The following is a 14,230-nucleotide window of genomic DNA, read 5'->3' as shown; positions in this document are numbered from 1 at the left end:
GTAGCCGGGTGGATAGTGGTGAAGTGACGTCGTAACCTGCCGTAGATGACTATAGAAGACTTAGGATAAAAGGCCTTTTGAGAAGTTTGTGAAGAGGTCCTGTGGAATCCAAGGGTGGATTTTTGAAGAGTAGAACCTGCAAGCAGAGGGAACAGTGTCTATGCCACTTGGAGGTGACCAGGAGGCACGTGAGCACAATGATCACTGATATTGAGAGGTTCAGGAGTGAAGACAATGTCCTTGTCGCTGCAGCTGTGTGGACCAGGCGACGCTGAGGAAGACCAGGAGCCGTGCACTAGCTATCCTATGTCGGATGTTGTTGTCTAGGTGGTCGGTGTCTGGCGGGACCACCAACAAGCCTTGGTAGCCACAACTGCAGTGGAAAGTGAAAAGAGGTAAACATTGGGACCAGCATGGTCCAAGGGACTCGCCAAGTGCAGGAGAGTCAGAGCAAGTCCGAGCAAGTAGGGGAGCCTACCGAAGCAAAGGAAGACCCTCAAGAGAACCCACAGGCCAAAGGCACAGGAGTCGCAAGAGGACCTCAGGCAACTCACCAAAGATGGAGCCCTCCGGTGCAAGGAATGCAGTAAGGACAATGATCTTTGAGGGATGAAGTGCTGGAGGCTGGAGCTTCTTGTAGCCCGAAGATCACTGCAGTGCAGAGCCAACAAGCCTTGGCCTTGACGTGAAGCTCAGGGGTTTGGTCCCAGCAGATCCGATGAAGAATACTCCCCTCTAAATTGTAGAGAAGACAGGTTAGGCCTCTGGAGAGGTGCAGAACCATCACCTGTGTTGCTGGGCCTCAGGAAATCCGTAGGACGACAGGAGCAGCAGACCGGTCAGCTTTGCTGGGCTGCCTGCAGATGCAGGGGAGGGACGTCTTCACTCCAAGGGAGAATACTTCGGGTGTCCTTGATGCCCACAGGTCTTCTGGAGAACCTGGGTGTAGCACAGACACAGACGAGGCAGAAGACTTTAAGAACACCAAGACCAGGAGCAGCAGGAGTCTTCCTTGATTCATTCCTGGTTCCAGTCGAAGTCCAACAAAGTCCAAGTGTCCAGACGATTGAAGAGTGTCTTGATTTCAGAGGTGAGTCTTGTTCCATGATAAATCTGAGGACCCACCCACAGGGGAGCCCTTAAATACCCAAGGAAAGGACTGGAACGGTTTATGCATTCCTCCTAGAGGAGGGGCTGGACAGAGGGGAGGATACTCCCCTGTCCTTTGTCCAGTTTACATCAGAACGGGAACCAAGGGCACCAAATGAGTCCTTCAATGCAGTCTGGTGGCACTGGAAAGCGCCCCCACTCCGACTCAATACACGAAGTCCTGACTGGGAGGTGGTCTCACCTCCCTGTGACAAGATACCTATTGTTCTACCTTCCTCTGCTCGCGCTTGGCACAGAAGCAGCACGTAAAATCATGTCTGTGGTCTGCAGCAGCACTAGCATGCTGGCACACCCTAAGCGACTGGTATCAGCAGTGAAGGGGGACCCACCCAGTAGATGGGATCATACTTCCAGCACTGGTAAAGCCTGGAGAATCAACTCTATGTATGGTTTGTAGGGGTGTCCTGCTCATGCAGGGGCACCATCATTCTTGTAACCAAGCAGGTTACAAGTGTTACAGGACTGAAGGGCCTACGATAGGGGTGACTTATAGTTTTTAAGTGCAGCGACCTCCGATATAAGCAATCTTATATATGTCGTGGAAGGTGCAAGCACCAACTCAGACAGGCTGGAATGGCAGGCCTGTAGTCTGAGTTTACGTGGTCGCCCATGGGTGGCACAATACATGCTGCAGTCCATCAGCGACCCCTGGTGAACCGATGCCCTAGGTAACTCAGTACCATTTACTAGAGACTTATAAGGATACACTAGTAGCCAATTGTGGATGTACCACATTACATTACTTACCAGAGCCTATTTAGGGAGAGAAAGCACAGATGCTGTGGTCCTGATTAGCAGGATCCCATCAGACTACAGTCAAAACATACTGGCACCAGCCAAAAAGTAGGGGTAATCATGAAAGCAGATCCTACTTTTCTACAGCTGAACAACGTCAACCTTCTTCCAGTGGTGGTAGATATGATTTTGGAAGCTCGCCACCCTGCCACCTTCTCTGCTGTTGGTCTAAATTCATCATGGGATCAGGGACAGTCACTTTGATTTTCTTCAACAAAACTGTCTTGTGTGCTTTTCTGTCGGACCTGAAAAAGGTTTGCTGTGGACAAAGTTAACGATTATTTATCTTCCCTATTTTCCTTTTTCATTTGCCTGATGACCGCTCTTTGTTAAAATCACCCAGGTTTATATGTTTCTTAGAAAGGCTTTGTAACGTTGCCCTGCTCCTCTTAATGTGCTTTATTTGGGCCTCAATTTGGTCCTTCACTTTTGGGTGTGTCCACCCTTTGAACGTATGCACATTTGCACTTTGAGACTTTTGACCTTCAAGATAGTTTGTCATTACCACTCCTTCCACATATTACGTCAGTGAATTGGAGGCGTTATCTATTCAGCCCCTGATACCACCTTTTTCCCGAGAAGTCAGTCATTTGGACTAATGTGCCTTTACTTTTAAAAATGGTATTACAATTCCGTGCATGGAAGTGTCACTCTTTCTGTTCTCCTCCATATTCCCATTATGTGGATGACAGGCTACACCGCTCAACCCATAGTTTTGTGAAGCTGAACCAGTAGCGACAGAGGCTGCAAAAGTTCCTTGGTGAATGATTGAGTTTTCAACAGTTTTTAGAAATGCGAACAATTATTCTCTCTACTTAGGGCCAAATTCTTAGAGTTCTGCTGGACAGGAACTATGACAGGGAGGGATTTACTATAGTGTGGATTCTTTCGGTTAGGGTGAATGACCAGCAAGGCTTGTTGAAAAGCTCGGAAATCTTGCATGAGGAAGTGTCTTCGCCATTTATTATTGAGGGAGGCATTGTCATAATTTTTTGTTCGAGGCATGTGGGCTGCTAAATTCATATCTGTGCATAGATAGACGCCTAGTGTTGGGTCCGGATGATTGCACCTTTTTGTCCAGGAAAAGTCTTCGAAGTATCACAAGATACTCCCTTGGACTACAGTGCGCATAGGCATCCTCTCCATCTTCAGATTGTTTTTTTCCGCCATTGGGTTCGGATGTTTTTCCTACACTCCAAGTTCGGATTCGAAACAAAACTTTTTTAAAGGCCAAAAGGCCTTCGGTATTGATGGTATTGTTTCCGCTCGGTGCCTATTACCTCGCATAAACTTCCTTCTTCTCTCTGGTCTTCTACACGGCCCGTTGGGCCTTTCGACGCCACGTGGGCCTATCGTCGATGGAACGGAGTCCATTTAAATTCTGCCCACAATGCCATTCCAAGTACCCGCATACTGACAGACATCCAGTATGCAGCAAGTGCTTGTCACCGGACCATAAAGAAGAAGATTGCCTGGCTTGTGCCCAATTCCATTCCAAAAAGACAATCGGGAATCGACGGGCCGCTAGGCAAGAGATGCAGAGACCAGCACCAGACCCGGAAAACATTTTCGACGACGACCAAGAGCTCGTCTATGTAGCAGACTCGGATCTAGAGATCGTGGCCGTCGAGGACGATTCGGAAGAATAACCGATCCCGCAGGGGCACACCGTGAGTACACTGCCCCTGAAACCCACTCTACCGAGAACAAAGGCTCCGGTCGAGGCATCGCCAACAGGCCTTAGCCAAGATCAAGACACTGATTCAATAGCCCCGCATTCAAGCTCGGCTACGAAGACCAAGAAAAAGCCTTTTGACACTCCAGGCCCAAGTCACGTTCTCAAAAAACCAAAGGTTGTCGATCCGAAGGGTGTCGGACCGAAGGTCATCGTACCGAAAGTCGCAGACCCAAAGGCCGCCGAGGCTCGACGTACCGCGTAAGCCTTTACAACCAAAGGTCGTCGACCCGAAAAGGGGTGTCGACTCGAACGTCGCACCGAAAAAGCCGGTCGAACCGAAACCAAAATTCGACGAACCGAAAGCAGTCCAACCAAAGAAGGTTGCGCCAAAGCCGATCGACCCGAGCACAGCTGAACCGAAGAAACCAATCGATTCGACAAAGGAAAAACAACCAAAGAAGGTCGAAACTCCGAAAAAACCGGTCCGACCTACAAGTCCGGTCGATCCGAAACCAAGCCTCGAACTGAAGAAGGCTGAAAAGACACCTAGGCCTATCAAATCAACAAAACCTGTCGATCCAAAAACAAACGTCGAACCAAAAAAGACAAAACCCAAGGACTCCAAAACCAAGGACAGTGGAAGAAGAACTCTTTCACCCTGATCTTATAGAAGAGGAACAATCAAAACTATACATAGACCCTGAGACTGGCAAGGTAACAGTTTACCGTAAAAAGAAGAGACTTAGAGGATTGACGAGAAGCTCTTGAATCCCCCAGGGGAGCGGCTATTGCCGTGCGCCTGCGCCTAATACAGTTTAAGTACTTGCACTGTGCCTACTATACGAGAGAGAGATTGTGGAAGGCTGGCCTGATTGAGTCCCCAGTGTGTTTGCGATGTGGCCACGAAATGGGCGACCTCCTACACCCAGTGTGGGGCTGCAGTGGCCTGGTGAGATTTTGGACTGGTGTGTGGGGCTGTCTGTCGGAGGTGCTGGGGTGGGACCTCCCTCGTACCCCAAAATTGGGCCTACTTCACGTTCTGGAAGAGTTGGGAGGTAACGTCTACAAAAGGCACCTGCTCCTACTGGGCCTCACAGTAGCAAAGAGAGATGTGGCTCAGGCCTGGAAAGACCCCAGAGCTCCCACGGTGGTTGGGTGGAAAAAAGGACTTGACTTTTGCATGGGACTGGAACGACCAGTGTTCGAAGCCAGGGGCTGTCCCAAAAAACACTATAAAATATGGAAAAGGTGGGCGGATTACAGGGGCCTGTGGCTGGAGCCTCCAGCACCAACGGGAGACGTGGAGGGGCAGGTGTGATGGGCACATGGAGGCAAAGATGTATCCGCTGTTTTACATAAGACTCACCTATGCAGTATCGGAGAGACGTTGTGCAAGGCGTGGGAGGGGGAGGGAGAGATTAGGGAGGTTGGGGGAAGGGGCGGGGGTTGGAGGGAAAGTTTTCTAAACGTTAAATGAATCGCTGATTATGATGTACTGCACTTGTTACAGCTCCTCCGGGGTACGGAGTGCTGTGTCTTCCATGCGATTTCTCAATAAAAAGAGTTGTTAAAAAAAACCTTCGCCAATTCCTCTGAAGAAAAAGAAAGACTCTGCCACTTCTCCACTTAGACCTTTCGAACCTGTCTCTCCTACTATGCCTACCACGCCTTATGTCCCTTACTCTCCTACACAGTCTGAGTATAATGTAGATTATGCAGAAGAGGATCCTGAGCAGGATTATAACTATCCACAGGACCCAGAGACACAGGATTACACATGGGACAATCAACAAGAACCATATGATACACATCCCATCCCTGACACCTCCTCCTACCCAGTTAAACCATCACCCACAGATGATACAGTAGCATTTAACCTACTAGTGGACAGGGCCGCACTATACTGCAATGTTGATATGCATAGTGACCCAATAGAGGAGGATTTCCTCTTTGACACATTTGCCTCTTCTGAGAGAACAGTTAAAAAAGTCCCTATGTTAAAGGGTGTACTAAAACACGCCACTGATATCTTTAAGGAAACGGACCCCACATACATTAGAGGTCAACTACCACTTGATTCACTAGTTATAGCTAATGCACGAAAAAGGGCTAACTTCCAAACAACTGAAGAAGCACCACCTCCCAATAAAGAATCAAAAATCCTTGAAGCCTTGGGAAAAAGAGTGGCCGCACAAGCAGCCAATTCATGGAGAATAGCTAACAAGCAGGCTCTACTAGCTCGCAACGATAGGGCACACTACGATAGACTAGAGAGCATACTGCAACATCTACCTGAGCCATTCAAAGAACAAGCTGATGCTCTGATTCAGGAGGGGAAGCGCATCACAAATTCTTCCATTAAATGTGCATTAAAAGTAGCAGATACCGCAGCAAGATCCGTTAACACTAGTGTCTTGCTAACACGACACGCATGGCTACGCATCTCAGGCTTTAAAAGCGAGGTGCAACCTACTACTCTAAACCAGCCGGTCAATCCAGACTTCCTCTTTGGACCAGCAGCAGATAATAATCTGGATAAAATGAAAAAAAGACACTGAGACTGCAAAATCAATGGGTGCGCTGCAGTTCCAACAGCATAAAAGCTCCTTTCGGCGCTCATCATACAGAGGAGCTGCACAAGGCAACACGTCACAAGGTGCCTCAGCATATAAAGCCAATACCCAGTCCACCTTCAATAAAGGTCCCAATCGAGGTGGATACAGAGGAAATAGCAATAAGGGGAGAGGACATGGAGGCAATAACAGAGCCTCCACTGCCACAAAACAGTGACTTCAATACACTACCTCCAGACCACATAACACCGGTCGGAGGAAGAATGCAACAGTTCCTACCAGTCTGGAACAACATCACCACAGACAGGTGGGTAAGACAAATTATCCAGTATGGCTACTGTCTAGAACTAACTTCTACTCCACCCAACATACCACACAGACACCGTCCAATGTCCACGGAACACATCGCCCTGTTACAACAAGAGGTGGAAAGTATGCTGGAAAAGGGGGCCATAGAGCCAGTCCCTTTCCAGCACCAAGGAACAGGAGTATACTCACTATACTTCCTCATTCCCAAGAAGTACGGGTCCCTCAGACCAATACTGGACCTCAGACCCCTAAACCAGTATATACTTTCGGAGCACTTCCGCATAATCACTCTACAGCAAGTCCTCCCATTGCTAAGGCAAGGAGACTTCCTAGCAACCTTAGACCTCAAAGATGCATACTTCCACATACCTATACATCCTTCTCACAGGAAGTATCTCAGGTTCACAATCCAAAACCAGCACTATCAATTCAAAGTTCTCCCCTTTGGGGTGACCACAGCTCCAAGAGTGTTCACAAAATGTCTAGCGACAGTAGCTGCACATCTAAGGAGACAACACATTCCCGTTTATCCATACCTGGACGATTGGCTGATACAAGCAAAATCGTACGAACAGTGCAAGAGCCATATGTCTCAAACACTTCAGCTGCTACACAGCTTAGGCTTTTCAATAAACTACCCAAAATCCAACCTACAGCCATCCCACATACAGCAATATCTGGGAGCTACTATAAACACCTCGCTGGCAAAGGCATATCCAAACGCAGCGAGGATAGCCAGTATGCAAATGCTCATTCGCAAATTCCAACCACAACACTCCCTGTCAGCTCAAGTGTTCATGCAGCTCATAGGCATGATGGCCTCCTGCATTTTCATTGTCCCTCATGCCCGACTTCACATGCATCTACTGCAGGAATGCCTAGCAAAACAGTGGAACCAAGCTCAAGGACTATTAAAGGACCTAGTGTTGGTAAACAGTTGTGCATACAACTCTCTGCAGTGGTGGAACCCACAAAACCTTTCCAAAGGACGACTGTTCCAAGAGCAGGTTCCACAAATAGTGATAACAGCAGACCCATCACTGTTAGGTTGGGGAGCACACGTACTACAATACACAGTGCAAGGGCTTTGGACAACCCAGCAGAAAAAATTGCATATCAGCCATTTGGAGTTGCTAGCAATATTTCTAGCTCTAAAAGCATTCCAGAAACACCTGTACAACAAGACTGTGTTGATCCGGACGGACAACATGACAGCCATGTACTACATACAGAAACAGGGAGGAACGCACTCTCTACAACTGTCTCACTTAGCGCAAAGCATATGGAAGTGGGCAATTCCAAAAAACATCTTTCTCCTGGCAGAACCCCTCCCAGGGAAGGACAATCAGATAGCGGATCTGCTCAGCAGACAAAGCCAGCAACTACACGAATGGGAGATTCACCCTCAAGTCCTCCAACCATTCTTTCAAAAATGGGGGCACCCAGAATTAGACCTGTTTGCCACAAAAGAAAACTCAAAATGCCAGTACTTTGCCGCCAGGTTCCCACATCCATTGTCACAGGGCAATGCGATATGGATGAACTGGTCGGGCAGATTTGCGTACGCTTTTTCCCCAGCTCCACTAATTCCACTAGTGGCACGCAAACTCCGGCAACAGTCAGTCACAATGATCCTAGTTGCTCCAACATGGGCAAGGCAGCCATGGTACACAACGTTCCTAGAACTCTCAGTAGTGCCTCATCAAAGACTAAAACTCACACCCAGTCTTCTGACTCAGAGCCATGGAGAAATCAAACACCCAGATCCCAGTCAGTTGAACCTAGCGATCTGGCTCCTGAAGTCTTAGAGTTCGGATACCTTAACTTGCCTCCAGACTTCATGAACATCATTAAGGAGGCAAGAAGGCCAACTACTAGGGCATGTTATGCAGTTAGGTGCAACCTAGCTTATTCTTCTATAAGACTACACTTAGCTGCTATAGCAGCATACCTCCAAAACAGACAACACCTTTCACTGTTTAAAGTACCAGCAATAAAAGCGTTCATGGAGGGCCTCAAAAGAGTAATTCCTCCAAAAAACCCACCTTCACCAGTCTGGAATCTAAACATTGTACTCACCAGACTTATTGGACCTCCTTTTAAACCCCTACATTCATGTGAACTGCAATTTCTCACATGGAAGGTGGCTTTCCTTATTGCTATTACCTCACTTAGAAGAATTAGCGAGCTACAAGCACTAACTATTCGAGAACCCTTTATGCAAATACACGTAAACAGGGTTGTCCTTAGGACAAACCCTAAGTTTATGCCAAAAGTCATATCCAATTTCCACATCAACCAATCTATAGAACTGCCAGTGTTCTTCCAAAATCCACAGTCAGTAGCTGAAAGAGCCCTACACACCGTAGATGTCAAAAGAGCTCTGCGTGTGTAAAAAGGATCCGTCTTCCGACTGACCGATGAGGTGGGGGGGATGGGAAAGCTCCCATTTTCCACAGGGAGCGGGTGTAGTACACCCGATGAAGGTGTTTAAACTGGATCAGCCGATATCTAGAGGGCACCGCTGAGCTCCTAAGGCTGGCAAGGGCCTCTGCCCAGTCATCATCTGAGAGTGTTGGTACATCTGCCTTCCACGCTGCCCTCGTCCGGTGTAGGTTAGACTTAGAATGTGCAGCCTACCCTCCAGTGGGTGGAATTCTGGTAGTGTCATAAGGTTCTTAATCAGGGGAGACAGAGCGTGGAGGAGCTGAAGGTATTTATGGATTTGGGCCTTGTGTAGATCAAACTCCTCCTGCAGCCTGTGGAAGGATTTAAGTGTGGGACCGCGCATCACATCACCCAGCGTCGAGATCCCTTTGTTTCTCAGCAACGGAATCCCGGCAAAGCCGCGACAGATCGGAGGCATGTGCCCTGCCAGAGGGGAGTTCTCGCACGTTAGCATGCCCCACCAACCCATAGACCCAGAGACACTTCACCATATCTGAATTACCGTGAGACAGGCCGGGGGGAGGGCCTCCAGGGTAGCATTGCTATACAGTAGAACCAGCAGTGGATATTCCTCTAGAAAGAGTCGCTCTACTGCGTAGGCCGGGTCCTTTTGTGGGTTGTACCACCAGTCATTGATGACCAGTAGCTGGGACTCCCAGTAATAGGACTGCACGTCCGCAGCCGCGATTCCCCCACAGTAGGTGGATTGAACACAGGTCGCCAGAGCCACCCGAACTGTCCCGCCGCCCCACAGGAAGCTATCCTTATGGTAGATTTCTGCGCGCACAGGTACAATGACTTAACATAGTCCAGGCGCAAGAAGACCAGGGCCTGGACCAGGGCCTGGACCATAATTCTCCTAGCCCCCATGGGGAGGAGGGGAAGAATTTTCCTCAGCATTCTAAGGACGCTGTTACAAGTACCGGTCACTTCCACAGCTTGCTGATCAAATTTTAGCACACAGGAAAATGACTGTAGATTCGGGGGATATGCCTGGCTCTGGTTTTTGTATAGGTTAGTGAAGTGGGCTATCCAGGCCTCAGCTACTACATTGTTGTCGATTTTGGATCTTTCTTCCCTATGCCCAGTGGCAATTAGATTCCAGAATATGGGATGATTATTTTCCGTTGAGGCTGCTAAAAGAAGACCCGAGTCCTGGCTGTCCCATTATTTTTTGGCCAGTGCCTTACAGTTTTAATTTTGGCTCTCTTTTCCTGGACATCTTCCCTCTTACAGCTCTTGATGGCAGTAATCTGAGTGCTTTTGGCCAAACTGCATTTTTTGTTGAACCAGGATGGTACACTACTCCTTGGCTACTATCTTCTCTAAAAAAGTCCACCTTTGGTCTGTAAAAAAGTGAACTGTGTACTACTTCAACCTTTATGAAGCTATTTCCTTATCGGGTCCTAGCTTAAGAGTACTAAATACCTCCAAAGCTTTTTCTACCTTGTCATAAATATATCTCAAAGCCCTCTCGACCTGGCCACTGTGGGCCAGTGGATTCTGCGTTTGTTATTGGTGAGCTTACACCTCCCATCTAGTGGCTGAGGGATAGCTTGCTTGTTTTAGGTGTTTGGAAGCTTCAAATCCATCTCGAGTGTGTTATGATCACTATCATGCCTGGCTAACACAGCTAATTAGGGGCGGCCATATTTTAACATCTAAAAATATACAGTCAATAAGACTAGCACTTCCTATTGTATTAAAAGTGTGGGTACCTATTCTATCAGCTTCAGTTTGCGCATTACAGGTGCGAATCATACAATTCAAGGATAGATCATTTAGTTGTAACACCATGGGAGATCACTTCCTGAATTGTGAGAGTAGGAATTGACCAAATCCTATCCTCCTCCGCTGGAGAATGGAGACTAACTAAATTCAGAGTTTTAAATTGATACTTTAGATCACCCCCTCGATATTTTTAACGTAGTTTGTTGATGTCCTGCAATGTGCCTAGTTAACATGTTTAAGGTGGTAGATTACTGGTGCTTGACAGAGGGTCTTATATATGTTATAAATATTTACTCCACAACCGTTAGATATTTTAATAGTAACACAGAGAATGTCTTCCTCCACTGTTTTAGTCCCCTGCACCACACACCCCTCATGAGCCCTAACCCAAGTCATTAGGTCTCCAGAAGGGCCTTCTCACCTAGGACCTGGCGTTAACACGATAAGTGTCAAAGTTAGGTTACTAATTTCATGACTTTGCCAAGTTTCTTGAAAGAGGCAGATATCAAAAGTATTGATATAGTTGCCCCAATCAGGATCCCCCAATTTGGGGCCCAGAACAGTGACGTTCCAGGAGAGTACCCTTAGTTTTCTGTAATTCCCCCGGAAATATCTGCTTAGCTCATGTCCCCCGGAGGTCACCTTACATCTCCCTTCCACTGATTCAAGTGACTTAATGGCTAATGAGGTATTTATCTGTTTTCCCCAAGCCCTGGGATGCTCCTACATTACTTCCATAAATCTGGGATTGTTCAGTTCTGGAGAAACCAACTAAAGCGGGCTGGTCTATATGTGGGTGTGTAGCTTCAGGGTGGGGGGTTCTGGGTCTGGGTTTGCTTGAGATTCAAGGACTGTTATTTTGTCCATGAGCTCGTACGTTGTTGATTTTTTACCCCTGAAGTGGGTCCATTACAGTACCTACAAACTCATCTAACTAGTCCAGTTTTGATGTAACTGGTCTTTGCCCTCCCTTTGATCAGGCAGTTTTACGATTTTTGCCTTGGATTTGGCAGTCAGAGTGGACGTCAAAACAACACTGTTGTTGGATACAATCCGTTTTACTATAGGCACGAGTTGGGGTGAATCCCCTGTGCCAGAGCAGCAATTAGGGTGAGCCTAATGGTGCAGAGGATCAGATTCAATAGTGGCTACAGGAGCTGCATGGATCTTTAACTGGGTAGAGGTAAATGGAACTAGACTAGCTAGACTTGTGGGTGGTTCTCCATAACCCCCCCCCTGTGAAAGCCTCCTTTCCGTAAGTTCAATATCAGATAGAGACATCTAGCCGCAGATTCATTAACTTGTGAATTCTTCCCAGGTATCAAAATGGATCCAGAAAAATGTTCTCAGCAGTAACACTGTGTGCCCGGGGGTGGTGCTACATCGCTCAGCACGACGTCTGTTCCGAACATGACGTCAATGGAGCCATATAAGTCCCATCAGGCGCGCTGATGTCAGTTTCTTCTTTTTCCGCACTGCACGCTGATCCCAAGTACCGTATCTGTAGCTATTTTCAGCCTTCTGTGACAAGCTTTTCTTGTCGTAAACAATGTGCTAAATTCCTATGCCCTCTGGTTTTAAGTTCTGTGGGTCAAGTGCTCACCAAATGTCTAGTACATACTCACATTCTATCTGTATGTGGTGCTTGGGCAACCATCACAACGCCGACGATTGTGATGCCTGCCAGCGGTTGAAACCGAAGGCGCTGCGGGAGTGGCGCATGAAACTTCTGATGGCACGGACGTCCAGGTCCTTGTGGCGTTGGTCATCCACCCGATCCAGGGGCTGTTCCAGTGACTGCCGCTCTCCTCCCCGTAGTCCACATTAGCGGTCCCAATCTCAGGCTACCTCTCATGGTAAGCGGCGTCGTAAGAGATGGAAATTCTGTGGCTCCTTCAACTCGCGAGGTGTATCTTGGAGACTCTTCTACTTCCGCTCTGGCATTGCTCCCGCTCCTCCCACCTTTTCCTGGAGCTGGGGAGACCTAGAACCAGCTGCTGGAGTACTACAAGGCTTTCCATCTTGTATTTGTGCACTAATCTCCTTCTGTAACGCATGCGGCCCCCCAAGAAGATTGTAGGTGTATTAACTGTATCATCGCCAACTTCTTCACCCTTTGTGGCAGTTCCAGTCTCGGAGACTGAAGTGTCGGTGCACGGTCCTTCGGGACCTCCACTAGTGACGTTAGTTACTCCAACACAACGTCAGTTGCCCCACTGGTGCCTATTTACACAGTGCTGGAAGACTCTGAGCCAGAGTCCGTGCACGACACAGCTGTGCGATTCATAGGGTCAGCTTCATCTCAGCTCCATGCATCAGCCCTGACGTCGATTAACTCCTTTTCCCCCTTCCCAGGCGGACATCTGTACGTCGCCCGGTTGGTGCTATCTGACTCGGATTATGGAGCCGTTTTCTGCGCCAATGGTTTCTGTGGAGGTTTTGCAGGACCAGTTGGGGGAAGAACGTGAGGGTATTGCCCCCTTAGTGCAGCCAATAGGCAAAACCTGAGTCAGGTGTACCAGTGGATCGTGCTTTTGCCCACAAATACCGCCCTGCGCCAGCGGACCCTGCTTGCCTTTTCCGACAGCCAACCCACGGCAACTTCATGTTCCAGGCCATTACGGCGTCCCCGGAGATGGATAACCTTCCCTATTCCCCCCTTGACAAAGTCCAAGTAGAAAGATTCTTGTGGGAAATGCATGTTTCTTTCCTCCTCTAGTGCAGCATTGTGCTCTACCAACATGATCTACTTCCTCTGATGCTTTCTCCCTGCCTTGTGGGACTCCTTGGCACAGTTTGTACTTTTGTTCCTAGAGGCTAGCAAGGACGAGTTGACCCAGTTGATTTTCGATGGTCATGAGGCAGTCAAACTGTTCCTCAGATGTAGAATAGACTCCACCAATTCCATTGGTCGAGCAATGACGTTGGCTGTGGCATTACACTGGCACGCCTGGCTACGGGCATCTGTATTTTTAGAAGCTATCCAGACAGTGTTGTTTGACATGCCATTTGATGGGGTTAATTTACCCTGGTCTCTGGTGCTACTGGCTAGCCTTCTGTCTTGAGACCCTGCAGAGGGTCTTAGTCTACTGGCTGGTGGGGTTCGCTGGATGCGACTGTAATGTGAATCCCTTATCACGCGATTCCCTTAGGTGTTATGTGATATATGTGATATTGACCACTAGGGCTTTTTGACTTTTCTTCTGTTCCTGGACTGCACTTGTAATCCTGTTATTGTGTTGGAAACCTTGTTTCCTTGTTCAGTTCCTTTGGCAGCCTCTTTATCTTCCCTTGGGGGTTCTATCACATATCAATGGTACTCAGTTTTTGCTCCACACTCCCTTGGAGTTGTCTCCTTCTATCCTTCAATTGTTACAATGGCAACATGTTTTTTTTGCATTTACTTTTTCCCTCGTGTGGATTTGGTCGTGACCCCTGTGTTGCGCTATGCCACCTCTCCTGCTTAGAGGCAGGATTGGCGAGTTTCATGGAGACTTGCTGTCCCTAAGTTTGGGATTCGAGAGTG

The 14,230-nt window shown here is 48.0% G+C and overlaps 1 protein-coding gene across 7 annotated transcripts in view; it reads left to right on the top strand.

Annotated features, from left to right (window-relative positions):
• SZT2 (SZT2 subunit of KICSTOR complex) overlaps positions 1–14,230 on the top strand; it is a 1,033,029-nt gene that overhangs the window by 669,748 nt on the left and 349,051 nt on the right. The window lies entirely within an intron of this gene.

Source organism: Lissotriton vulgaris, chromosome 1_2, assembly GCF_964263255.1.
Source record: "Lissotriton vulgaris chromosome 1_2, aLisVul1.2, whole genome shotgun sequence".
NCBI lineage: Eukaryota > Metazoa > Chordata > Amphibia > Caudata > Salamandridae > Lissotriton > Lissotriton vulgaris.
Note: the sequence above shows the minus strand (reverse complement) of the source record. Positions and strands in the feature narration are given on the sequence as shown.